Source organism: Scyliorhinus torazame, chromosome 3 (genome assembly GCF_047496885.1).
Source record: "Scyliorhinus torazame isolate Kashiwa2021f chromosome 3, sScyTor2.1, whole genome shotgun sequence".
Lineage (NCBI taxonomy): Eukaryota > Metazoa > Chordata > Chondrichthyes > Carcharhiniformes > Scyliorhinidae > Scyliorhinus > Scyliorhinus torazame.
The window spans coordinates 314,065,376-314,091,790 of record NC_092709.1 but is presented as its reverse complement, the minus strand read 5'-3'; the positions used below and the strand labels follow the sequence as shown (position 1 = coordinate 314,091,790).

Sequence of the window (26,415 nt, the reverse complement as noted above, 5' to 3'; positions counted from 1 at the left end):
ACTGAGGTTGGGAGGAGGAGTTTTACAAGAGGCAGTGGACGGGAGGAGCTGGAGACTTGGGGGGGGGGGGGGGGGGGGTGTACAACTCTTGGGTATCATGTACGGTACTCTTTCAGAGGCTGGATGGCATTGAGTGTAGGGGGGGAGGAGGAGTGGACTCCATAGGTCAATGGTGACCATGGGCGGTCCCGGACTCCTTTTTCTTTTTCTCCTTTGTTTTTTGTTTCCACCGTGGGAGGGTTTGGTTTATTGGATGCATATATTGACAGGTGGGCCGTTGTTTGGGGTGGTGGGAGGATGGGATCGTTGGTATTGTTAAGGGGGTTGATTTTGTATTTGTTACCATTTACTGCTTGTGGGTGGGGTGTAAATATTTGAAGGAAAATGTGGAAATGTAGAATAAAAAAATATATACATAATTTCAATAAACTCCCAACATTGTTTTCCCAGGGTAAGGAAGGCTGGCTCAGACACTTGAAGCTCCCTTTGTGGAGAAAAGAGAAAAAATGAAGAATTAAATTCTCACACTGAGGCCTGTTCTCCCCTTCCTAGCTGGCCCCTCAGAAGATGACAGAAGAGGCAGACAGAGGAGAAGAGCAGCCTATCAGTGCGGATGCTGAAATGTCAGCAGTTCGTGACAGGGTCATTGCATTATATTCCGATCCCTGTGGGGACCGATAACCTAAAAACTAAATATCTGAATTTCCAGTGGCCAACGTGAAGAACTTTCACATTTTAAGACTTTTACTGCAACAAACAAACAAACGAAAACACAATTAAGCACTATTCAGTAGGCAACGTATATTCAAAACCTCATAACAGATCCCCCCATCTAACTTTTAAAATGACCAAAAATAACCTCCACAATTATAATTTACTCGTATTCCTTAAATGGTCACTTCATTTTCCAGGAATAAGTCCAAAACTATTCTCAGCTCCCAACGGCTTACTTCCTTTTCGCTTTACCAACCAAATAGATTCTAATCCCAGACTGACTGTCAGGATGAGGGTTACCCAGGAGATTCCTCCCTTTAGCAAGCTAAACGTTTATCCGTCATCAGCACAGCTGCTCTAGTCATAGTTTATAGGTGGGAATAACTTGCACTTTCTTCCCAGTAAATCAATCCAGGCCTCACTTTCCCCAAAGCAACCAAACCACCAAGGTTTGTTGTTAAGCAGATATTGGATCAGGTCACAGCTCTTCACTACCCCACTTTACTAAAGACAGTCCCTAAACATAACAAACTAGAATAAACATCATGAGCGGGATTCTCCGATGGGTGACGGCAAAATTGGGAAATGCGATTGGCCCACGAATAAGTTCCGGCGCCAAAATCGCGGCTAGTGCCGATTCGGCGCCAAAGTGCAATTCTCCGTCACCTTGGTGGCGGCGGTGTCAATGTGTACCGGAACGCACGTACAATAACTACCGTTTCCATATCATTAGTGGGCCTGACCCGATATTCGCCAAGGCCTCCGCGATTCTCTGCTTCCGATGGGCTGAGTTCCCGATGCCGCGGTTCACTTGTGCTTTTAAAAATCGTGAAACTGCCGTTGTCGCTGATGAGAGAGAGAGAGGAGGGGGGGTGGGGGGGGGGGGGGTAGGACACAGAGAGTGGCGACTGTGGGCTGCCGGCATGGACACTGGCCGGCCTGGCTGGGGTGGGGAGGGTGGACCCTGCCGAGGCCGGTGGGAGGAGGAGGGGTGATGCGGGAACGGACCGAGTGGCCGTGGTGACACCCACGGGATTGGGGCGGTGACTCGGGAAGGACTGCCATTGCTGCGGCCTGCAAGGAAGCCATCTTGCTGCGCACCTCACTGACTACCCACCTTGGCCCCTGGTTCATCGGCCATAAGGATGTCCCCTCCCCCTCCCACACACCCCACCCTCCGCCATACCCTCCCATGCGGCTCCTGCTGGAGCGTACTGCTGACAAGGGCAGCGTCAGCCAATGGTACCCTTGGCATCAGGGATGGGTGCCAGGGCCAGAGGCCCTCACAGTGCAAGGCATCATCGGGACCAGGGGCGTGAAGATGGGTGGGACATGCGGGGACAGAGCCCACAGTGCCAACCAGGGCCACCATGTAGTCCGTTTGACCTCGTTTGTCAAGAGGAAGAAAAAGGCTTCCGGTAGCGGCCATGACCTGCTAGGTCACGCGAACGGCAGCTCCCGCCGGGATCGGTGTTTCGGGCCGCTAAAAAGAGCGGCGGCGGCAGCTAACAGGAGGGATCGGCGTGGGAACAGACGTGGGAGAGCCCCCCCTACTGGTGGATGGAGAGGTTCAGGAGCGGAGCCGGCAGACGCGCGACCCCGGGGAAGAAGGTCGAGAAGGTCCGGGAGGACAAAATGGCGGCCGGAGAGGATCGGGAGGTGTGGGCCCAGTGGGCCAGAGAACAGCAGGAGCTCCTGAAAAACTGCTTCATGGAGCTGAAAACGGAGATGCTGGCCTCCATGGGGAGAATTATGGTGACCCAGAAGGCGCAGGAGAAGGAGATCAAAGAGGTGAGGAGGAAGGTGGCGGAGAACGAGGACGAGGTCCTGGGCCTGGCGGTGAAAGTGGAGGCACATGAGGCGCTCCATAAGAGATGGCAGGAGAGGCTGGATGACCTTGAGTGCAGGTCTCGTAGCCACAATCTGTGGATCCTGGGCCTTCCTGAAGGAGCGGAGGGGTCGGACGAGAGCACGTACGTGGCCACAATGTTGGGGACGTGGGGGCCTTCCCGTGGCCCTTGGAGCTGGATGGGGCGCACAGGGTTCTCGCCAGAAAGCCGAGGGTAAATGAGCCACCGAGGGCCATGGTGATACGGTTTCAGCGCTTGGCAGACCGGGAGCGAGTCCTGCGGTGGGCGAAGAAAGAGCGGAGCAGTAAGTGGGAGAACGGCGAGATCCGCATTTACCAAGACCTGGGAGCTGAGCTGGCGAGGAGGCGTGCAGGTTTTAACCGGGTGAAGGCGGTCCTCCACGGTAAAGGGGTGATGTTTGGGCTCCTGCACCCGCGAGACTGTGGCTAACATACCAGGACAGGTACCACTATTTTCATACCCCAGACGAGGCGTGGTCGCTCATCAGGCAGGAGAAGCTGGACCTGAACTAAGGGACTGCTGTAGGGGGGTGAAATGTGCGGGTGGGGAGGGATCGAGGGGAGGACGGCGGGTAAAGCATAAGTTTATGGGCATGTCTGCCCCAGTTTGGTTGGGGGTTCTGTTGTTTGTTTTGCTTGTTTTCCAAGTGTTCGGTGCTAGGGGGCGAGAAACGCCCGGGACGGGCTGTCCGGCGCACGGGGAGGTCCCAGATGGCGCTTGCCCCTCTACCCTGCGGGGGAGGGGGGGAGGGCGGCCCGAAGGAGGCAACAAGTTAAGGGTTGGTATATATAGGCGGGAGCGGCCGGGGTCAGCATGGGTGAGCTGACTCACGGAAGCACAATGGGTGGAAAACCAGAGCTAAGTGGATGCTTGGTGGGGGGGGGGGTTGGTTTGGGGGGCTGAAGGGGAGCCAGGTGAGGGGTATGGATGGAGAGTCGGGCGAGGGGGCCGCCGGGGGGAGAGCTGGAGGAGGGCGGCGGGGGCACGCGGTTGGGCGAAAAAGGGAGATGGCTAGTCGGCGGGATGGGGGGGTGGCCGACCAGGCTGATCACGTGGAACATGAGGGGCCTGAATGGGCCGGTCAAGCGGTCCCGCGTGTTCTCGCATTTGAAGGGGTTAAAGGCGGACGTGTCCATGTTGCAAGAGACGCACTTAAAGCTCGCGGATCAGACGAGGCTAAGGAAAGGATGAGTGGGACAGGTGTTTCACTCGGGGTTAGACTCAAAGATCAGAGGAGTGGCTATTTTGGTCAGTAAATGAGTGGCATTTGAGGCGGGGAACATCGTGGCGGATAAGGGGGGGCAGGTGTATAATGGTGAGTGGCAAGCTGCAGGGGGCCCGGGTGGTGTTAGTGAATATATATGCCCCGAACTGGGACGATGCGGACTTTATGAGGTGCGTGTTGGGTAGGATCCCGGACTTGGAGATAAGTCACCTGATAATGGGAGGGGACTTTAATACGGTCTTGGATCCAAGCTTGGATCGTTCCAAGTCCAGAACGGGAAAGAGGTCGGTGGCGGCCAGTGCCTTGTGGGGGTTCATGGGCCAGATGGGGGGAGTGGACCCCTGGAGGTTTACACGGCCAAGGACGAAGGAGTTTTCCTTTTTCTCCCATGTCCATAGAGTCCATTCGCGAATAGACTTCTTTGTGTTGAGTAGGGCGTTAGTCCCGAGGGTGGAGGGGGTAGAATACTCGGCCATTGCGGTCTCGGACCATGCCCCACACTGGTTGGCCTGCGATTGGGGGCGGAACGGGGTCAGCGCCCTCTCAGGCGACTGGATGTGGGGCTGCTGGTGGACGAAGAGGTGTGCGGGTGGATAAGGAGGAGTATTGAGAATTATGTTGGAGCGAATGACGCAGGAGAGGTGACGGTGACAGTGGTTTGGGAGGCTCTGAAGGCGGTCATTAGGGGAGAGTTAATCTCCATTAGGTCCCATAGAGAGAAGAAGGAGAGGGCGGCGAGGGAGAGACGTGGGAGAGATACTCAGGGTAGATAGGAGGTACGCGGAGGCCCCAGAGGAGGGGCTGTTGAACGAGCGCTGGAAATTACAGGCGGAGTTTGACTTGCTGTCCACGGGGAAGGCGGAGGCGCAGCTGAGGAAAGCGAATGGGGCAGTTTATGAGTATGGGGAGAAGGCGAGTAGGATACTGGCGCACCAGCTACGCAGGAGGGAGGCGGCCAGAGAGATTGGGGAGTGCGGGATAGGGAAGGCAACATGGTGCTGAGCCCAGAGAGGGTCAATGAAGTCTTCAGGGAGTTCTACGGAAGGTTATACAAGTCAGAACCCCTGGGGAGGGGGAAGGGATGAGGCGGTTAATGGACCGGTTGAGGTTCACAAGGGTGGAGGCAGAGCGGGTGCAGGGACTGGGGGCCCCGATTGGGTTGGAGGAGGTAGTCAGGGGGCTGGCAGGCATGCAGACGGGCAAGGCGCTGGGCCCGGATGGCTTCCCTGTAGAATTTTATAAGAACAGCCCACTCCTGATGAGAACTTTCAATGAGGCAAAGGAGAAAGGGATCCGCCCTCTGACAATGTCGCAGGCATTGATCTCGCTTATCCTGAAGAAGGAGAAGGATCCGCTTCAGTGTGGGTCCTACAGGCCGATATCGCTCCTGAACGTGGATGCCAAGCTGTTGGCAAAAATTCTGTGTCCCGGGAGTGATTGTGGAGGACCAGGCGGGTTTTGTTAAGGGCAGGCAGCTGAACGCGAATGTGAGGAGGCTCCTGAATATTATCATGATGCCCTCGGAGTGGGGGGAGGTGGAGGTGGTGGCTGCGATGGACACAGAGAAGGCCTTTGACAGGGTGGAGTGGGAGCATCTGTGGGAGGCGCTAGGCAGGTTTGGATTTGGGGAGGGATTTATAGGGTGGGTCAAGCTGCTGTATCAGGCCCCTGGAGCGAGTGTGTCCACAAACCGGCTAAGGTTGGAATATTTCAGGCTGCATCGGGGGACGAGACAGGGGTGCCCCTGTCCCCGCTGCTGTTTGCCCTGGCAATCGAGCCGTTGGCCATTGCGCTCAGGACTTCGGGAGATTGGAGGGGACTGGTGCGCGGAGGTGAGGAGCACCGGGTCTCCCTCTACGTGGATGACCTGCTGTTGTATATTTTGGACCCGTTAGAGGGGATGGGGGAGGTCATGTGGATCCTGGGGACTTCGGGAGGTTCTCGGGGTATATGTTGAACGTGGGGAAGAGTGAGCTGTTCGGGGTCCACGGTAGAGGCCAGGAGGAGAGACTGAGGGAGCTCCTGCTCAGGATAGTGGAGAGGAGCTTTCGGTACTTGGGGATACAGGTTTGGGACTTTCTTAGAAAACAGGTGGGGACATTTCCGCTGCTGCCCCTGCGTAGGATCCAGGACAGGGTGGTGTCTGGCATCTGGGTAGGGGAGGGGAAGGTGTCGGACATATATCAGGAGCTGCAGGAGGTGGAGGAAGCCTCAGTGGAGGAGTTGAAGGGCAAGTGGGAGGAGGAGCTGGGTGAGGAGCTGGATGAGGGCCTGTGGGCCGACGCCTTGGGCAGGGTGAACTCCTCCTCATCATGTGCCAGGCTCAGTTTAATTCAGTTTAAGGTGGTGCATCGGGCGCATATAACGGCAGCAAGAATGTTACTAGTGGTGTACCACAAGGATCTGTTTTGGGCCCGTGCTGTTTGTCATTTTTATAAATGACCTGGAGGAGGGCTTAGAAGGATGGGTGAGTAAATTTGCACATGACACTAAAGTCGATGGAGTTGTGGACAGTGAGGAAGGATGTTTCAGGTTACAGAGGGACATAGATAAGCTGCTGCGCTGGGCTGAGAGGTGGCAAATGGAGTTTAATGCCGAAAAGTGTGAGGTGATTCATTTTGGAAGAAGTAACAGGAATACAGAGTACTGGGCTAATGGTAAGATCGGTGTTCATGTACATAGATCCCTGAAAGTTGCCACCCAGGTTGATAGGGTTGTTAAGAAGGCGTACGGTGTGTTGGCTTTTATTGGTAGAGGGATTGAGTTTCGGAGCCATGAGGTCATGCTGCAGCTATACAGGACTCAGGTGTGGCCGCATTTGGAGTATTGCGTGCAATTCTGGTCGCCGCATTATAGGAAAGATGTGGAAGCATTGGAAAGGGTGCAGAGGAGATTTACCAGAATGTTGCCTGGTATGGAGGGAAGATCTTATGAGGAAAGGCTGAGGGACTTAAGCTGTTTTCGTTAGAGAGAAGAAGGTTAAGAGGTGACTTAATTGAGGCATACAAGATGATCAGAGGATTAGATAGGGTGGACAGTGAGAGCCTTTTTCCTCAGATTGGGATGGCTAGCACGAGGGGACATAGCTTTAAATTGAGGGGAGATAGATATAGGACAGATGTCAGAGGTAGGTTCTTTACTCAGAGAGTAGTAAGGGTGTGGAATGCCCTGCCTGCAACAGTAGTGGACTCGCCAACATTAAGGGCACTCAAATGGTCATTGGATAGACATATGGACGATAAGGGAATAGTGTAGATGGGCTTTAGAGTGGTTTCACAGGTCAGCGCAACATCGAGGGCCGAAGGGCCTGTACTGCACTGTAATGTTCTATGTTCTATGTTCTATGGTTGGGCTCGGGGGTACGCACCATGCTAACAAGTTGGCCTCTCACCCCCTGGAATTCAACCAGCAATGGTGGCCTTCCTCCTAGTAGCTGCAGCCAAGCAGGATGCCATGCGGCTGTCTGAACTGGTGCTGCTCACGGAGGAGAAAGCTGCAGCAGTGGAACCTGTCCCAGAGTAAAGGGAGGCAGCCGCCCAGGATAGAGAGCCAGCTACCCAACAGGCCGAGGAGGAGGAGGTGACAAGGAGACACTGCATGAGGCCTCACGTATACCTGTCATTCGAGGACCTGCTGGATCGGGCGAAGACTCCGGCTGAGCAGGAAGACTGTGACTTATCTGCCAGATCATGGCACTGCGGGGTAATGGGGGATGACACACGCTCCCGGTGGTCGTCAAGATGACGGTCGGCCTGAACGTTTAAGCCACTGGGTCCATCCAGGCACCGAGTGGGTGCCTGTCAGCGATCTCACAGAACTGCAAAGAGGGAGAGGGCGGGGCCCCCAAAAGTCTAAGTCCGCCTCTGGCTTGGGGTGTTCTCCTTAGAGCAGAGGCACAGATTTAGAGTAATCGCGAAAACAGTCAGAGGAGACAGATAACTAAAAAATGCTGCGAGTTGCTATGATGTGGAATGAAAGAGTGGTGGACGCATTTTGAATAATAACTTTCAATGGTAGAAATACAAGGTTGCCCGTGGGACAGCAGGATGATTAATCTTCTAGTGTGACCCATTCGCTTTTCGATGCTTGGATGCATACAGAAGAGCTTGGCACGTGTCTTCCGAATTACAGCTGTTTTCTGGATGCAACATAATATTGCTACAAGGAAAGGATCACTTTTGAAGAGTCATAAAGGATGACAATGGTTAAAAGGAAGGTGATACTCAATCCTCACAGGAGGAGGAAGTGGCAAGAGATTTATCAGAATGCCGTTGACAGGGCGAAGGTTGTGGACTGGATCAGGGGTCGCGCTTTGTCTGCGTAATTGGGGACCCACTGTGCGTAATAGCTGAAGAGCCCGAGGCAGCGCTTCAGGGCCTTGGGGCAGTGAAGGAGGGGGAACTCCATGAGGGGGCGCATGCGCTCAGGGTCGGGGCCTATAACCCCACTTCGCACTACGTAGCCTAGAATGGCTAGACGGTCGGTGCTAAACACGCATTTATCCTTATTGTATATCAGATTAAGGATTTTCGCGGTCTGGAGAAATTTGCGGAGGTTGGTGTCGTGGTCCTGCTGGTCATGGCCGCAGATGGTGACGTTATCCAGATACGGGAACGTTACGCGTAAGCCGTACCGGTCAACCATTCGGTCCATCTCTCGTTGGAAGACCGAGACCCCGTTCGTGACACCGAAGGGAACACTTAAAAAGTGATAGAGCCGCCCGTCTGCTTCGAAGGCAGTGTACTGGCGGTCACCATTACGGAGGGGTAGCTGGTGGTAGGCAGACTTGAGATCCACCATGGAGAAGACCTTGTATTGTGCGATCCTGTTTACCAGGTCGGCTATACTGGGGAGAGGGTACGCATCCAGCTGCGTAAACCTGTTGATGGTCTGACTGTAGTCAATGACCATCCTATGTTTCTCCCCGGTCTTTACCACTACTACTTGAGCTCTCCAGGGACTGTTGTTCGCTTCAATGACCCCTTCCCTCAGCAGCCGTTGGACCTCGGACCTGATGAAGGTCCGGTCCTGGGCGCTGTACCGTCTGCTCCTGGCGGCGACGGGTTTGCAATCCGGGGTGAGGTTCGCAAACAGGGAAGGCGGGTCGACCTTAAGGGTCGCGAGGCCACAGACAGTAAGGGGGGTATAGGGCCGCCGAATTTAAAAGTCAGGCTTTGCAGATGGCACTGGAAATCCAGCCCAAGGAGGGTGGCTGCGCAGAGGTGCGGCAGGATGTACAGACGGAAATTGTGGAATTCCCTGCCTTGGACAGTGAGGTTCACTCGGCAGAACCTCTTTATCTCCACTGAGTGTGAGCCGGAGGCCAGGGAGATCCTTTGATTTACGGGATGGGTGACAAGAGAACAGCACCTTACCGTGTCAGGGTGAACAAAGCTTTCCGTGCTCCCAGAGTCGATCAGGCACGACGTCTCGTGGCCGTTGGTGGAGATCGTCGTTGTAGCTTTCGCAAGCGTCCGGGGCCGACTCTGGTCCAGAGTCACCGAGGCCAGCTGCAGTAATGGAGAGTTCTGGTCAGGCAGCATGTAGTCGGCTGTGCTGGGGGCCTGGGGCCCCATCCAAGATGGCGCCACCCATGGGTCGTACATGGTGTCCGGGAATGAAGAAGATGGCGGCGGCGAGGGACAAAATGGCGGCGCCCCCCCGTCCAGCGTGGTGTCCGGGTGGCAAAATGGCCACACCCGCGGGTCGCACGTGGCATTAGGGTAGGGGGTGGTGGTGAGCGCTGGGTTGTCGGGGCCTGAAAGGGGGGGTTGCCGATAGTCGCTGGAGACCGCGGCCATCGCTCGGGCCTGGCAGACCCCCACATAGTGGCCCTTCTTACCGCACCCTTTGCAGGTGGCGGTGCGGGCTGGGCAGCACGGGCGGGGATGATTTGCCTGCCCGCAGAAGAAACAGTGGTGTCCTGCGTCGTTAGCGGGCCGTCTCACCGTGCAGGCTTACGGGGTCAGGGGAAAGGTCTGAAGGGCTGCTGCTACGGGGTGCCACGCAGCCCAGGGGGCCGCCGCGCGTTCGGGAGCAAAGGACAGCGTGTTTTTATATGCAACGTCCATGGACCCCGCCAGGGCCCATGCCTCTGCAAGCCCCAGAGTGTCCATTTCTAGGAGCCTTCGGCGGATATCGGGGGGAGGTCATACCTGCCAAGAAAGCATCCCTGATCAAAAGTTTTGTGTGCTTGTTCCCCGAAACTGGCGGGCAGCCACAGTTTCGGCCCAGCACCAGCAGCACCCGATAGAAGTCTTCCAACTTTTCCTCGGGGCTTTGCCTCCTAGTTGGCAGCAGGTGACGAGCGTAGACCTGGTTCACTGGATGGATATAATGTCCTTCTAGCAGCTCGATCGCGGCAGCATAATTCGCCGCCTCCTCGATAAGAGGGTAGATCCCAGGGCTGACCCGTGAGCGTAGGAGATGCATCTTTTGTCCTTCCGTGGGGGGGTGTCGGCGGCCGTGTCGAGGTAGCTCTTAAAGCGCGCCAGCCAATGTTTGAAAATAGCAGCAGAGTTGTCCGTGTGGGGGCTGAGCTGAAGGCACTCTGGTTTGATACGGAGGTCCATCCTTTCAACTGAAGTTGTAGCAGATTAAATTGATGCGCAATCAATTACTCTCAAGACAAGGTGAGACATAACTAATAGGCTTTAATCTGCTAGAACTCTTCCCCAGCAGCTTCGATACAGAAAGTGAAGGCTGCTAGGACGGCATCAGTTCCTATACTCCGCCTCTCAGGGCGGAGCTATGTACATCAGCCAATGGTAGACCCCTGGGTCTAACCAATGGACATCCACCTCTCAGGTACCGCAATACCTGGTATTACCACAAAGAGGTTAACAGCAAGGCAGGCTGTCATGTCACTCACGGGAGTGGCTGTTTTTAGTTTTGTTTTCAGCCCTGCCCTGTGTCTGTTGTTTTTAGTTTCATTTTTAGAGTTCTGCTCTGGTTTCTGAGGAAAGGAGGGGTGTTTTCTCAGACTGATTTCTCTCCCAAGGACTTTGTGAATCAATCTGTAAGCCACTGAGTGTTAACTTTATTAATAAGTGGCATTTGACCTGTGTGTGTGGAGTTTGCCTAATTGAAACGTAGATGGAAATGTAAGCTCAAAGACCTTTCTTTTGGTTGAGAACTGTTTAACTATTGATTGAAAAGCTGCTTTTTCCTTGGGTCTTAATGGGGTTAATTCTGTGTTGATAATAAAGTTTGTTTTAATATAAAAGATCCCTAGTTGTCTGTGGAATCACTCCTGGAGTGAAGTATACTTTCCTCACAGTTTATAAATTGAAAATTTGTTGGGGACTCATCCAGTTTCCTAATTCTACAGCAATCGATTCCTTCCAATTACATTATTTCATTGCTCGAGGTTGCTCCTGATCCACAGCCAGTCGAAAGCTCTTTTGTTTTTCACAACCGGAGCTACTCAACCAAGGCTCCCCTGGGTTTGGCTTGAACGCCCCACCTCGGCTTTGCACAAGCCTCAATCCAGCAGTGAATAGTCCTCACAATCAACTGGACCATGAGAGTAAAGCATCCGGTTTCCTAACGTAGATTGGGGGCCTGGCTTGTGTACCGTAACACTGTGCACAGCTTCTGTTTTGCACCCGCACCCCCGACACCCAACATCACCATCCAGAACTGTGGGGCATTGGTTATTTGATCGGCTTTTTTCACAGTCGCGTAACTATTTCTGCACGCTATCATAGAACCTCAGTTGTTGCCACTCAATCCAAAAAATCGAGTGCGTCTAACAAGATGATGCAACTTAAAACATGTTTGCAATGAGCGATGCTTTACTCTCATGGTCCAGTTGATTGTGAGGACCATTCACTGCTGGATTGAGGCTTGTGCAAAGCCGAGGTGGGGCGTTCAAGCCAAACCCAAAGGAACCTTGGTTGAGTAGCTCAGGTTGTGAAAAACAAAAGAGCTTTCGACTGGCTGTGGATCAGGAGCAACCTCGAGCAATGAAATAATGTAATTGGAAGGAATCGATTGCTGTAGAATTAGAACGGATCTGTCCCGGTTCAATGTCTTCAAGGATCAACACAAATGCTGCAAATACTCGGCAGATGAAGCAGCTCCTGTGGAGGGTGAAACACAGGTGAAGGTATCGCCAATCCTGCAATGTCCGTTTCATCCAGGTATTGATACTTCAGCTCGTTTCATGTTGTTTAATCTGTCACCAATTTCTTGGATTGAAAAAAGTTGCAGCAAGATTACTATAATCTAAATCATGTTGGATGTTTATCGGTAATATAAGATGTTATGAATAGGTTAAATATTCAGGATAGAGGTTGGAGTCTGTGGTTAAGGTCCATCTTGTAAAAGTTAATTTATAGGCAACCTATTTATTGCCCTTTAAAACGTATCCGCGCATGAAGCAGGCAACAGATTCCTCAAAGTATGTAAGGCAGAATAGATCAGAGGGAAGGTCACCATGTAGTTTGCCGACTAACAGTCTCCAGGTTCAGTTAACCTGTGACTCCCTCTGATCTCTCCCCCCCACCTCTTTACACTGGAGCTTTTAAAAGAACGGCTAAAGGGCAGCACGGTGGCGCAGAGGGTTAGCCCTGCTGCCTCACGGCGCCAAGGTCCCAGGTTCGATTCTGGGTCACTGTCTGTGAGGAGTTTGCACATTCTCCCTGGGTTTGCGTGGGTTTCGCCCCCACAACCCAAAGATGTGCAGGCTAGGTGGATTGGCCAGGCTAAAATTGCCCCTTAATTCAAAAAAATTAATTGGGTACTCTAAATTTAAAAAAGAAAAGCTTAAAAATGATAACGCTTTGAGACATCCAGTGTTCATTGATGTGTTGGGTGTTCTGGATCACGTACAGGTCACCAACACTTGAAGTAGTGCAACACTATTTTATTAAAAGGTTAACCATTTAAACATACTTGAACTGTGGGTAAATACGATACCAGCTTTAACTAAAGACCTTTGCCTTCTCCTAACCAGTCGATGCACTCAGCACATGGTGAATGTCTGTGTTGCAGGCTGTGAGCTCTGTGCTCCTAGCTAGCTGCTACTCGAATCAGCAGGAAGTCTGATGTCCCCTGTCTTTATAGTGCGTGTACTCTCACTGGTGATTGGCTGCGGTGTTCTGTATGTTGATTGGTCCCACTGCGTGCCCATCAGTGTGTGTCTGCACCATGATATACTGGTGTATATTATGACAGTCATGACCAATGAGAACATAGCTCACACAGCTGTTGTGTTGCAGTCAGTGTTGTACACAGGAAGCTCCCACAAACAACACATGCTGGTTGCCGGTTAACCTGTTTTGGTGAGGCTGGTTGATTGTCAACAGGGCTTTGGGAAAAGTTCTCCTGCTCTCCTTGAAAACAGTGCCAGCCGCACCCCCATTAACACACACAACAAAGAGGGCCGACGAGTCAAGAAAACATCAAAACCTCCTGGCACAGTGCTAAATCGCTGGCTTTGAAAGCAGACCAAGGCAGGCCAGCAGCACGGTTCAATTCCCGTACCAGCCCCCCCCCCCGAACAGGCGCCGGAATGTGGCGACTAGGGGCTTTTCACAGTAAATTCATTTGAAGCCTACTTGTGACAAGTGATTTTCATTTTCATTTCATTAACACTGCGGCCTCACAGCACCAGTGACCCGGGTTCAATTCCAGCCTTGGGTGGAATTTGTACATTTTCCCCATGCCTGCGTGGGTTTCCTCTGGGTGCTCCGGTTTCCTCCCACAGTGCAAAGGTGTGCAGGTTCAGTGGATTGGCCCATGCTAAGTTGCCCCTTAGTGTGGTAGTATGCATTAGGGGTCATGTGGGACTGTGAAGCCGTGATGTCATTGGCTGACAGATCCCGGGTCCTGGTTGGACGTTGACCTCTAGCTCCGCCCTGAAGGCGGAGTATAAGTACCAGGAGTCCTCCCCCGCAGGCAGTCTACTACTGAACTGCGGGGGAACAGTCACGCTTAATAAAGCCTCATCGACTTCACTCTATTCGTCTCTCGGAGTCTTTGTGCGCTACAATTTATTAAGCGTGACTAAAGGACTATGGAGCTCAGGATCATCCCGGAATGCCTGAGGATCAGCCCCCACGCAGTGAATGCAGCAGCAGCTTTCAAGCACTGGCAGACTTGTTTCGAGGTCTACCTCCGAACGGCCACCGGCCGGGTCACAGAAGACCAAAAACTACAGGTCCTTCACTCGAGGTTAAGCACGGAGATTTTCTCCCTCATCGAAGACGCAGAGGATTTCCAGACGGCGTTCGCAGCACTAAAAAGTCTCTATGTTCGCCCAGTTAACCAGATCTACGCTCGCTATCAACTCGCAACGAGACGGCAAAGTCCCGGAGAATCGATAGATGAATTCTACGCCGCGCTACTAATTTTGGGACGGGCCTGCAGCTGCCCGCCGGTGAACGCAAATGAACACACGGACATGTTAATGCGCGATGCTTTTGTGGCAGGTATGAACTCCTCCCAACTCCGCCAAAGACTTCTAGAAAAAGAGTCGCTAGGACTCTCAGAGGCACGGGCCCTAGCAGCCTCCCTAGACGTGGCCGCGCGAAATACCCGCACCTACGGCCCCGACCGCGCGGCAGCCCATTGGGCTCCGTACGCACCCGTCGCGACAAACCCACCCCCCCCCCGGACACCCCACAGGCTTGCGCGGTTCAAACGCCAAGTCGCACCGGGGGAGCCCGCTGCTATTTCTGCGGCCAGGCGAAACACCCCCGGCAGCGCTGCCCGGCCCGCGCAGCGATCTGTAAGAGCTGCGTGAAAAAGGGCCATTTCGCGGCTGTGTGCCGGTCCCGCGAGGTCGCCGCTGTCCCGGGAGAACAGGGAGCCCTGCACGCCATTTACGCTCCCCAACCCCCCCCCCCCCCGCGCCCCATGTATGACCCGCCGGCGCTACCACTTTGGGTCCCGGCCACCGCTGTCCCCAGAGAAGAGGGAGCCCTGCGCGTTCCTAACGCTCCCCAACCCCCCCAGCGCCCCACGTGCGACCCGCAGGCGCCGCCATTTTGGGTCCCGGCCACCACGAGGGGAGGAAGGGCGCCGCCATCTTGGACCACCCCAGACCTGTGCGACGCATGGGGGCGGCCATTTTGTCCACCCCGCCGCCATCTTGTGACCCCCCAGCCATGTGCGATGCATGGGGGCAACCATCTTGTTCACCCCCGACGCCATCTTGGACGGCAACAACGGACCCCAGTGTCGACGGCTCCACGGGGTTCGAAGAAGACGCTCAACCATTACAACCACGTCTGGCTTCAATGACGCTGGACCAAGCACGGCCCCGGACGCTCCAGACGACGACGACAACGGTGCTGATAAACGGGCACGAGACACCATGCCTGGTCGACTCCGGGAGCACGGAGAGCTTTATCCACCCCGACACGGTAAGACGCTGTTCTTTGACCATCCGTCCCAGCGCACAAAAGATTTCCCTAGCTGCAGGATCCCACTCCGTACAGATCAAAGGCTTCTGCATAGTTACCCTAATGGTGCAAGGGAGGGAGTTCAAAAACTACAGGCTCTACGTCCTTCCCCAACTCTGCGCCCCCACATTACTGGGATTAGACTTCCAGTGCAATCTACAGAGCCTAACCTTCAAATTTGGCAGCCCAATACCCCCACTCACTATCTGCGGCCTTGCAACCCTCAAGGTGCAACCCCCATCCTTGTTTGCAAACCTCACCCCGGATTGCAAACCCGTCGCCACTAGGAGCAGACGGTACAGCGCCCAGGACCGGACCTTCATTCGGTCCGAAGTCCAGCGGCTACTAAAGGAAGGCATAATCCAGGCCAGCAATAGTCTCTGGAGAGCACAGGTGGTAGTAGTAAAGACAGGGGAGAAGCAAAGGATGGTCATAGACTATAGCCAGACCATCAACAGGTACACACAACTAGACGCGTACCCTCTCCCCTGCATATCCGACATGGTCAATCGGATTGCCCAATATAAAGTCTTCTCCACCGTGGACCTCAAGTCCGCCTACCATCAGCTCCCCATCCGCCCAAGTGACCGCAAGTACACAGCCTTCGAGGCAGACGGGCGATTATACCATTTCCTACGGGTCCCTTTTGGCGTCACAAACGGGGTCTCGGTCTTCCAACGGGAGATGGACCGGATGGTTGATCAACATGGGTTACGGGCCACGTTCCCGTATCTCGACAATGTAACCATCTGCGGCCACGATCAGCAGGACCACGACGCCAACCTCCAAAAATTCCTCCAGACCGCTAAAGCCTTGAACCTCACGTACAACGAGGACAAGTGCGTTTTTAGCACAAACCGGCTAGCCATCCTGGGCTACGTAGTGCGCAATGGGATAAAAGGCCCCGACCCCGAACGTATGCGCCCCCTCATGGAATTTCCCCTCCCGCACTGCTCAAAAGCCCTAAAACGCTGCCTGGGGTTCTTTTCATACTACGCCCAGTGGGTCCCCCTGTACACAGACAAGGCCCGCCCCCTAATACAGACCACGACCTTCCCTCTGTCGACAGAGGCTTGCCAGGCCTTCAGCCGCATCAAAGCGGATATCGCAAAGGCCACGATGCGCGCCATCGACGAGTCCCTCCCCTTCCAGGTCGAGAGCGACGCCTCCGACGTAGCTCTAGCGGCCACCCTTAACCAAGCGGGCAGACCCGTGGCCTTTTTCTCCCGAACCCTCCACGCTTCAGAAATCCGCCACTCCTCAGTGGAAAAGGAAGCCCAAGCCATAGTGGAAGCGGTGCGACATTGGAGGCATTACCTGGCCGGCAGGAGATTCACTCTCCTCACGGACCAACGGTCGGTAGCCTCCATGTTCGATAATGCACAGCGGGGCAAAATCAAAAACGACAAGATCCTAAGGTGGAGGATCGAGCTCTCCACCTTCAACTACGAGATCTTGTATCGTCCCGGAAAGCTGAACGAGCCGTCCGATGCCCTATCCCGTGGCACATGTGCCAACGCACAAATTAACCGCCTCCAAACCCTCCACGAGGACCTCTGCCACCCGGGGGTCACTCGGTTCTACCACTTTATTAAGTCCCGCAACCTCCCATACTCTTTAGAGGAGGTCCGTACAGTCACAAGGAACTGCCACATCTGCGCAGAGTGCAAACCGCATTTTTTCAGGCCGGATGGTGCGCACCTGATTAAGGCTTCCCGCCCCTTTGAACGCCTTAGTCTGGATTTCAAAGGACCCCTCCCCTCCACCGACCGCAACATATACTTCCTTAATGTGGTGGACGAGTACTCCCGCTTCCCATTCGCCATCCCCTGCTCTGACATGACCGCGGCCACAGTCATTAAAGCCCTGAACACCATATTCACACTGTTCGGTTGCCCCGCATACGTCCACAGCGACAGGGGGTCCTCCTTCATGAGTGACGAGCTGCGCCAGTTCCTGCTCAGCAACGGTATAGCCTCGAGCAGGACGACCAGCTACAACCCCCGGGGGAACGGGCAAGTAGAGAGGGAGAACGGCACGGTCTGGAAGACCGTCCTACTGGCCCTACGGTCCAGGGACCTCCCAGTTTCACGGTGGCAGGAGGTCCTCCCGGACGCCCTCCACTCCACCCGGTCACTACTCTGTACTAGCACTAACCAAACGCCTCATGAGCGCCTCCTTGTCTTCCCCAGGAAGTCCTCCTCTGGAACGTCGCTGCCGACCTGGCTGGCGGCCCCAGGACCCATCTTGCTCCGAAAACATGTGCGGGTGCACAAGTCGGACCCGTTGGTCGAAAGGGTTCACCTCCTTCACGCGAACCCGCAGTACGCTTACGTGGAGTACCCCGATGGCCGACAGGACACGGTCTCCCTGCGAGATCTGGCGCCCGCCGGCAACACACACATCCCCCCGACACCAATCACCCCCTTGCTGCCACCGCCGCACCCCGCGACCGCCCCCTTCCCAGGAGGATCGGTCCTCCTCCCAGGCCCGACCAGGAGTGAAGCCCAAGCTGAAACCGTAAGGCCCCCGGAGACGACAACACCGGAACAAGCACCACCACCACCACCGGGACCGAGGCGATCGACACGGACGACCAGACCGCCCGACCGACTCGTGGCGTCGATCTAACACTACAATATGTGGACTTTTAACGAGAACATTTTGTCTTTTTTTTTCCTGACGATTACTGTAAATAGTTCGAAACAAAAAAAAACCTTGTACATACTGTAATAACATGCAAAAGTTTTCCTCCCAGGACCAGCCTTGTAAACCCTTACCACCATGCGAAGCATCACCCCGCCGGGTTCATTTTTAACAAGGGGTGAATGTGGTAGTATGCATTAGGGGTCATGTGGGACTGTGAAGCCGTGATGTCATTGGCTGACAGATCCCGGGTCCTGGTTGGACGTTGACCTCTAGCTCCGCCCTGAAGGCGGGGTAGAAGTACCAGGAGTCCTCCCCCGCAGGCAGTCTACTACTGAACTGCGGGGGAACAGTCACGCTTAATAAAGCCTCATTGACTTCACTCTATTCGTCTCTCGGAGTCTTTGTGCGCTACACTTAGCATCCAGGGCTGTACAGGTTAGGTTATGGGGTTAGAGGGGGAGGGAGGGGTGGTTGGGTGAGTGGATATGAGTAGAGTTCTCGTTCAAAGGGTCGGAGCAGACCCGATGGGCCAAATGACCTCCTTCTGACGAATGTGATATAAAATAGTTACTTTAGAGATATTAGTTAATGTAATGTAGAGGTAGGCCAGTCTAATTCTGGTGAGTTCACAGACAAAGGATTTCAGACCGCATGGCAAAGCAGGAAGAGGTGTGTCCACCAAAGGAGGAGAAAAGGATGCTGGGTAATAGGGGCCAGAGGAAGGGATTGGAAGTGAGCCAATCAGAATATATCAACAGGTCAGGAGGGATATAGGATGATCTATGGGAATCGTGTATGTGAAACTTGATGCCATTTGAATGTATCAGTACAGACTCCTTTGTTCCACATCCTCACTTGATTCCAGAAGTCTACGGAGCATGATGTGCTTCGTGCTCCTGAGAATTGAGGAAAGCTTGCAAGCTAAATAAAATAACTAATCCTGTACCTGCAAATCCATCTCGACTTTTATTGAGGCCAGACTGACGGGTAAAGAAACTTGGGATTCAACACTTCTGCACTGTAGGCATTCTATGATTCCATGATTCCGGCCGGTTCCCTCTGAATGAATAGCATTGCAATGGAATGACATCCCCATTGCTTCTCGCACTCTCAGTCATTTTTCAGTTTAACTCGGATCCTCAATCAGTTTGCAATATTCAAGCTTTCTTTTCCTGCCATCGAACTGTACAAAGAGAAGGGTTATTTTGAAGGAAAATGAACGTGCAATGCATCTAGATTGTTGCTCCCCCCACCCCCCTCCTGTTTTATAACCTACATTGAAAACTAGCTGCCCAGCTGTGCAATCTGGTGCCTCACAGTGTCACCGTTCCTCTCCCTGGATTGTCCTCACCCTGCAGCCCCGAAACCTGCAGCCCCTTGGCAAAAGCAGCCCACACACCATAACCCAGAAAGCACAGAGTGTGAATCCAAGAGCCACAGAGGGTGGCATTATGACAGGAACATCGCCTGAGAGTGTCTCCCTTCTCTCAAACCTCAGCCATCCATCCACATTGCCTGGAGCAAGCTGAGGTTGCATATGCTGAATCCTCCTCCCCCCTCCGTCCCCACCATTTCCTCCCTCTCCCCTTCTCTCCAGCCGCATCAAACTCGTAAATTGTGTAAAGGTTTGAGTCGGTGCCTTGAAAGGGGGGAAACAGACGGAAGATTTTTTTTGTATAATGCTGAGCAGACGTGTTTCTCGTCTCCACTGAAAGACTACACTTCCAATAGTTTACCACTCACTCATCAACTTGGGCCCCCTGCCGTCTGGGGGCCCCTGCCACGGGTACGGTGTGTTTCATTGCGAATCTGTCATCTTTTCTGACCTGAACCCTCCTGTGGGGCCCACTAGCTCTTTCTGGAGGCTGTTACTGTCTTATCTCACGAACTACATTGGTCTTCAGACCTACACCGAGTGTCAACAGGTCTAAGGTGTTTTTATAATAATAATCTTTTTTTTGTCACAAGTAGGTTTACATTAACACTGCAATGAAGTTACTGTGAAAAGCCCCTAGTCACCACCTTCTGGCGTCTGTTCGGGTACACAAAGGGAGAATCCAGAACGTCCAAATGACCTATCAGCAAGTCTTACGGGACTTGTGGGAGGAAACCGGAGCACCCAGAGGAAACCCACGCAGACACGGGGAGAACGTGCAGACTCCACACAGACAGTAACCCATTCCGGCAATCGTACCTGGGATCCTGGCGCTGTGAAACAACAGGGCTAATCACTGTGCTACCGTGCTCACCGTAGCTCTGGCCTCCTCATTGTTCACTGTTCAAAAGGGGGACGGCGTTAGTTATAGTACATTAATATATCTGAAAAACATGACAACAGGAAGAGTTTCCAGTCTCATATGAACAGAAATTATAAGGTTTGTAGGAAAACAGCTGATGTCTAATATAGGAAATGAAAACTTCACAAACACACTGCCAAAGTTAAAATAATTTACCATAAACTGTTTGTCCTTTGCCCTTGTGGTTTAATCATTCGCATGCTTCCATCATTTTTAAATTTTACACAAGAATAATAGGTAACATGGAATGAGTTCCAGGTTATCTTTTAATCTCTGTTACCCACACTCACACAATCGTCTGGTTGGAAATGACTCTGGCCAGCTGACATAAATTGAATTTATGGATTTACTTATCCATATTAACATTAATTCACCTCAGAATTACATTAGAAAATTACTTTATTGCGGTGCTGTGTTCCACTCATTTAAACTGCAAAATGACTCCCCCAGGACTTGAGAGAACCTTCTGTTTGCTCTCAGCAGTCTTGCACAAATACCAATTAAAATTTATAAATATTACCGAAGGGTAGAATTGACAGGTCTGCTTGTAAGACTGCGTGTCCTTAAAGTGCACATAAGAGCATTGCAGTGAACGATTTTTAATGCAGTTTTAAGATACATTAGAAACTATTCCAAGAGCTAAATTTAATAAATGCCTTTCTTTTCATTAAGAAATGGAGCTAATTGGCATAAGATCATTGACCAGGACAGCACCGAGGCTAAATTGAAGAGAGGAACCATTAAATCGGGAGCAATTGTTTCCTTTATTTTTTTAATAATCTTTATTGTCACAAGTAGGCTAACATTAACACTGCATTGAAGTTACTGCGAAAATCCCCTAGTCGCCACATTCCGGCGCCTGTTCACGTACACAGAGGGAGAATTCAGAATGTCCAATTCACCTAACAGCACGTCTTTTGGGACTTGTGGGAGGAAACCGGAGCACCCGGAGCAAACCCACGCAGACACAGGGAGAACGTGCCGACTCCACACAGACAGTGACCCAAGCCAGGAATCGAACCAGGGACCTTGGCGCTGTGAAGCAACAGTGCTAACCATTGTGCTACCGTGCCGCTAATGTCAGCTTTAAATGCTGTGAGACAGGAGGAGGAAGGGAAAGTTGAAGGAGGTAAAGAGAGCCACCGTTAAGATTCTGGGGAACACTGAGGGAAAAGTAGAAATCCAAGCAACAAGTTTTGATTTCAACACAGTGAGACTGCAGGCAATGGTACAGCATGTAGGAGAATTGATATTGTGGAGGAAGATGAGAGAAAGTTCAATGATCATTGACCAGAGTAACCATGTAAAAGTTGTGCTGGAGGTTAAAGATTTGAGTTGAAAAGAGGATTGCCTATTACCTGAAAAGTTTTTTTTTAACTTGTATTCAGAATCAGCAAGATTATAGTTTCTCAGATACTAACAAACTTGTGTTTTATAAGGAAGAGTTCCTTTGTGCACTTTGAGTTACTACATTTTAAACTGTTGACACTGACAAATAAGAATATCACTTTGACAGGACTGTACTATAGACCCCCAAATAATCAACAGGAAATCGAGAAGCAAATATGCAAGGAGATTACAGATAACTGCCGGAAAAATAGGGTGGTAATAGTTGGGGACTTTAACTTTCTCAGCATTAACTGGGACAATGGTAGCACTAGGGGTTTGGATGGAGAGAAATTTGTTGAGTATATTCAGGAAGAATTCCTCTTTCAATATGTGGATGGCCTGAGTGGAGAGGGGACAAAACTTGACCTCCACTTGGGGAATAAGGAAGGGCAGGTGACGGAAGTGTTAGTGAGGGATCACTTTGGGACCAGTGACTGTAATTCCATTAGTTTTGTGACAGCTATGGAGAATGCTAGTTCTGGCCCAAAAGTTAAAATTCTAAGTTGGGCCAAGGCCAATTTCGATGGTATTAGGTGGGAACTTTCAAAAGTTGATTGGGGGAGCCTGTGGTGAAGAAGGCATTCAGCATGCTAGGTTTTATTGGTCAGAATATTGAATACAGGAGTTGGGACGTCTTGTTAAAGTTGTACAAGACATTGGTAAGACCACACATGGAGTCTAGAACTAGAGGGCATAGGTTTAAAGTGAGAGGGGAAAGATACAAAAGAGACCAGAGGGAACATTTCTTCACACAGAGGGTGGTGAACATCTGGAACGGGCTGCCAGAGGCAGTGGTAGAAGCGGGTACAATTATGTCCTTTAAAAGCAGTTAGACAGTTACATGGGCAGGGTGGGTATAGAGGGATATGGGCCAAATGCAGGCAAGTGGGACTAGCTTAGTGATAGAAACTGTCCGACATGGACCAGCTGGGCCGAAGGGCCTGTTTCCATGCTGTAAACATCTATAACTCTATGACCACCTTTGTGATTCCGTTATATGTATCACCCATTTCAAAGGCAAGAGCTTTGCTTCTACTCTGAGCTTTGTGTATCATGTTATATCAGAACATTCCATGCCACAAGGTATCCACAGGGGCTGGTTTAGCACAGTGAGCTAAACATCTGGCTTGTAATGCAGAACAATGCCAGCAGCGCGGGTTCAATTCCCGTACTGGCCTCCCCGAACAGGTGCCGGAATGTGGCGACTAGGGGCTTTTCACAGTGACTTAATTGAAGCCTACTTGTGACAATAAGTGATTATTATCTTGCAGACATCCATTTGGAAGTGAATTGGCATCAGTGGATCTGATCATTACCAGATGTGACTCTCTAAGCAGCATTCTCAGTACACACACAGTGCTGACTGTGACACAGATCACCCCCTGGTGTCAAGTAGGGTTAGGTAGTGACTCTTGATACTTCTTCATTCAAAGGAGAAATGCTGTCCTTGTATCAATGTCAGCCATACTGTCTATCCAGATAAATAAACAACAGTTCCTTGACTCGATTGAACAGGCACTCACTGGCATTCCCACACGCTGTGCAGACGTGAAATGGAACAAACTTGGAAACTCTCTGCACCACCACACTGTCAACAAATGGGAAACAAGAGCAGAAAATGCTGATTGGTTTGAGGCTAATATCACTATGATGGAACCTATCATTGAAGCCTAGCGGTCCACTCTCATTAATGACAAGAGACATCCAAGTGAGAAAACTCTGAATGCGCTAACAGCCACTCGAAGTAAAGTCCATCAGGCTGCTAGGTGGTGTGCTAATCACTATTGGTTAAATCCTTGTCAGAATATCCAGGTGACTTTTGACACAGGGAGTGTTTGGGGCTTGTATGAAGAGATCAAAAAGGCAAAATGTCAACTAGCAAAGAAAACAAACGTGATCTCTTCTTTCCATGACAACATGGGTAAGGCCAACAATGATCTCTTAGAAATTCATACTTGAGTCAAACACTCTTCGGTATACCATTCTGTTTCCTGCGGTCATACGCCTTCAGGTCATCTATAGAGGGTGTCTACTTACATACCAGAACTGTCGGAAAGCTGTTCAGTCTTGCTAAGATCCAAGAGAAAGGTGTATCAAGTCCTCATCATAAAGTTGCTGTATGATGACGATGCCGCACTAACATTCCGTACCGAACAACACATTCAGCAGCAAATGCAAAGACTCTCTTATGCCTGTAGAGAGTTTGGTTTGACCTCAGCATAACAAAAATTAATGTCATTTTCCAGGATGTTGGAATACCTCCATCTATCAGCATTGATGATGTGACGCTGGAGGTTGATGGCTTCACATATCTAGACTCCACAATCACCAGAAATCTGTCACTTGATGCTTAAAATACATATTGCAAAGCTGCAGTTGTAATGTCCAAGTTGAGAACGAGCATGTGGACCAACAGCGACTTGACTAAGAACACCAAACTGTGGGTCTACCAAACCCGCATCCTCAGTGCACTCCTTCAGAGTGATGAGAACTGGACAACCTAAGCTAGACAGGAGAATTGGCTGAACAGTTTATATGTCTGCTGTCTCAGACCTATCCTCAATACCTCTTGGCAGGAACAAGGCCACAAATTTAAAGGTCATTACACTCGATGCTAAGCCAACAGCATCTGAGGTGGTTCGGCTGCGTTCATTGGATGGATGACGGCCGCATACCGTAAGACCTTCTGCATGGTGAAGTGGTCACTGGATCCCGGCTTCCTGGGTGTCTGTACCTCTGCTACAAAGACACCTGCAGGTGAGATCAAATGAGATATGAAGATGGCAGACTTGCAGGGTGTGCCACATCACCCATTTTAAATATATATTTTTATTAGAGTTTTATCAATTTTTACGAAACGCAACAAACATTCAAATACAAACTGGTACAGTACAGAACAATCGCTTCCACATGCATAAATACAGAAAAAGACAGGAGGACGCCAAAATATTGGCTCTAAACTTAGCCTCTCTAACAATACACTGGATCAGCTAGAGAAAGGGGGGGGGGAAGAGGATAAGGTGATGTAAACATGGTAACCATGATGTGGAAATGCCGGCGTTGGACTGGGGTGGGCACAGTAAGAAGTCTTACAACACCAGGTTTGTTTCGATTCACTAGCTTTCAGAACGTGACTCATTCATCAGGTGAGTGAAGAGGTAGGTTACACAAACACATGTATAGATAAAGCTACCCAGCCTTCAGAACAGTGACCACGACACCACACAACCCTGCCATGGCAATCTCTGCAAGACGTGCCAAATCATCGACATGGATACCACCATTACACGTGAGAACACCACCCACCAGTTACGCGGTACATACTCATGCGACTCAGCCAACGTTGTCGACCTCATACGCTGCAGGAAAGGATGTCCCGACGCGTGGTACATTGGCGAGACCATGCAGACGCTGCGACAACGGATGAACGAACATCGCGCAACAATCACCAGGCAGGAATGTTCCCTTCCAGTCGGGGAACACTTCAGCAGTCAAGGGCATTCAGCCTCTGATCTCCGGGTAAGCATTCTCCAAGGCGGCCTTCAGGACGCGCGACAACGCAGAATCGCCGAGCAGAAACTTATAGCCAAGTTCCGCACACGTGAGTACAGCCTCAACCGGGACCTTGGATTCATGTCACATTACATTCACCCCCCACCATCTGGCCTGGACTTGCGAAATCCTACCAACTATCCTGGTCTGAGACAATTCACACCTCTTTAACCTGCGATTATCTCTCTCTCCAGTTGCACCATCTGGACCTGTACAGACTAATTACCTGCAAAAACTTGCATTCAAAGTACCATCTTACGTCTTCCGGTGGCGGCTATGAAGGAGTAAGTCGAACATTTGGTGGCTCCCGCTCTGGTCGGACTTTTGGACCTTTTCCCCCGATCTTCTACCGGACTTGAATTGTAAAACTGAAGACAAAGGCAATTGTGTACTGAATTCCCACATCGGTGCATGGTGAGAAGGACTAGAAGTGCTCGTAAAGGCAGAAACAGAAAGACAGAGAAGGCTTCGACTGAAGCTGCAGCGGGAGACAGCAAGGTGGAGGTCCGGACCTCTGGTTTGGCGACCCAGCGGTCAATGGAGCAGCTGGTGCAAGTCATTCAGGAAGGCTTTGCTTAGCAGAAATGGGACTGCTTGGACCCAATAAAAGAGTCGATTGAGTGGCTGGAGCTTAGATTGGACACCCTAGATCGGGCGATCCAGAAAGTAGAGAAGGCGCTGGCTGAGCAGGAGGAACATCAAACTGTGGTGGAGTTGGAGGTGGGGATGCTAAGAGACCCGCAGAAAAGGCTCCTGGAGAAGGTGGAGGACTTAGAGAATAGGTCCTGCCAGCAGAACCTGAGAATCATTGGGCTCCCGGAGGGGTCCAAAGGGCCGGACGCTGGGACATACATTGCGGGCATGTTTGAGAAGCTGCTGGGGGAGGGGAAATTCTCCCGACCTTTGGAGGTGGACAGGGCTCATAGAGCACTCGTGAGGAAGCCGCGAATGGGAGACCCCCTGAGGGCAATGGTGGTAGATTCCACAGGTACTTGGATAAGGAGCGTATTTTAAACTGGCCAAGCAGACATGGAGCTGTAAGTGGGACAACAGTATCCTGCGGGTTTACCAAGACCTGAGTGTGGAGGTGTCCAGTAGAAGAGCAGGCCTCAACCAAATTAGGTCGATCCTTTTTAAGAAAAAGGTGAAGTTCGGACTGTTGTATCCGGCCCATCTCTGGGTCACGCACGAGGAACAGCATTTTTATTTTGAGTCGCCGGAGGACGCGCTGGACTTTGCGAAAAGGAAAGGACTGGTGGTGGACTGAGAACTTTTGAACTTTGCTGCAACATTCTTGTTTTTTTTTT

General features: G+C 51.7%; 2 long non-coding RNA genes across 4 annotated transcripts in view; one reads left to right on the top strand and one right to left on the bottom strand.

Annotated features, from left to right (window-relative positions):
* LOC140409241 (uncharacterized) overlaps window positions 1-26,415 on the top strand; it is an 82,969-nt gene that overhangs the window by 12,932 nt on the left and 43,622 nt on the right. Inside the window, exon 3 of one of the 3 annotated variants that reach the window (XR_011940309.1) lies at window positions 11,852-11,929. The exons of the other annotated variants lie outside the window; for them this stretch is intronic. This is a non-coding gene — a long non-coding RNA (uncharacterized lncRNA). Of the gene's footprint in view, window positions 1-11,851; window positions 11,930-26,415 lie in introns of those variants that run through there. 3 annotated transcript variants of the gene reach the window in all.
* LOC140409623 (uncharacterized) lies at window positions 18,824-20,208 on the bottom strand. The gene is made up of 2 exons (XR_011940439.1): window positions 20,065-20,208; window positions 18,824-19,053 (listed from the first exon to the last, which is right to left on the bottom strand). It is a non-coding gene; the product is annotated as an uncharacterized lncRNA (long non-coding RNA).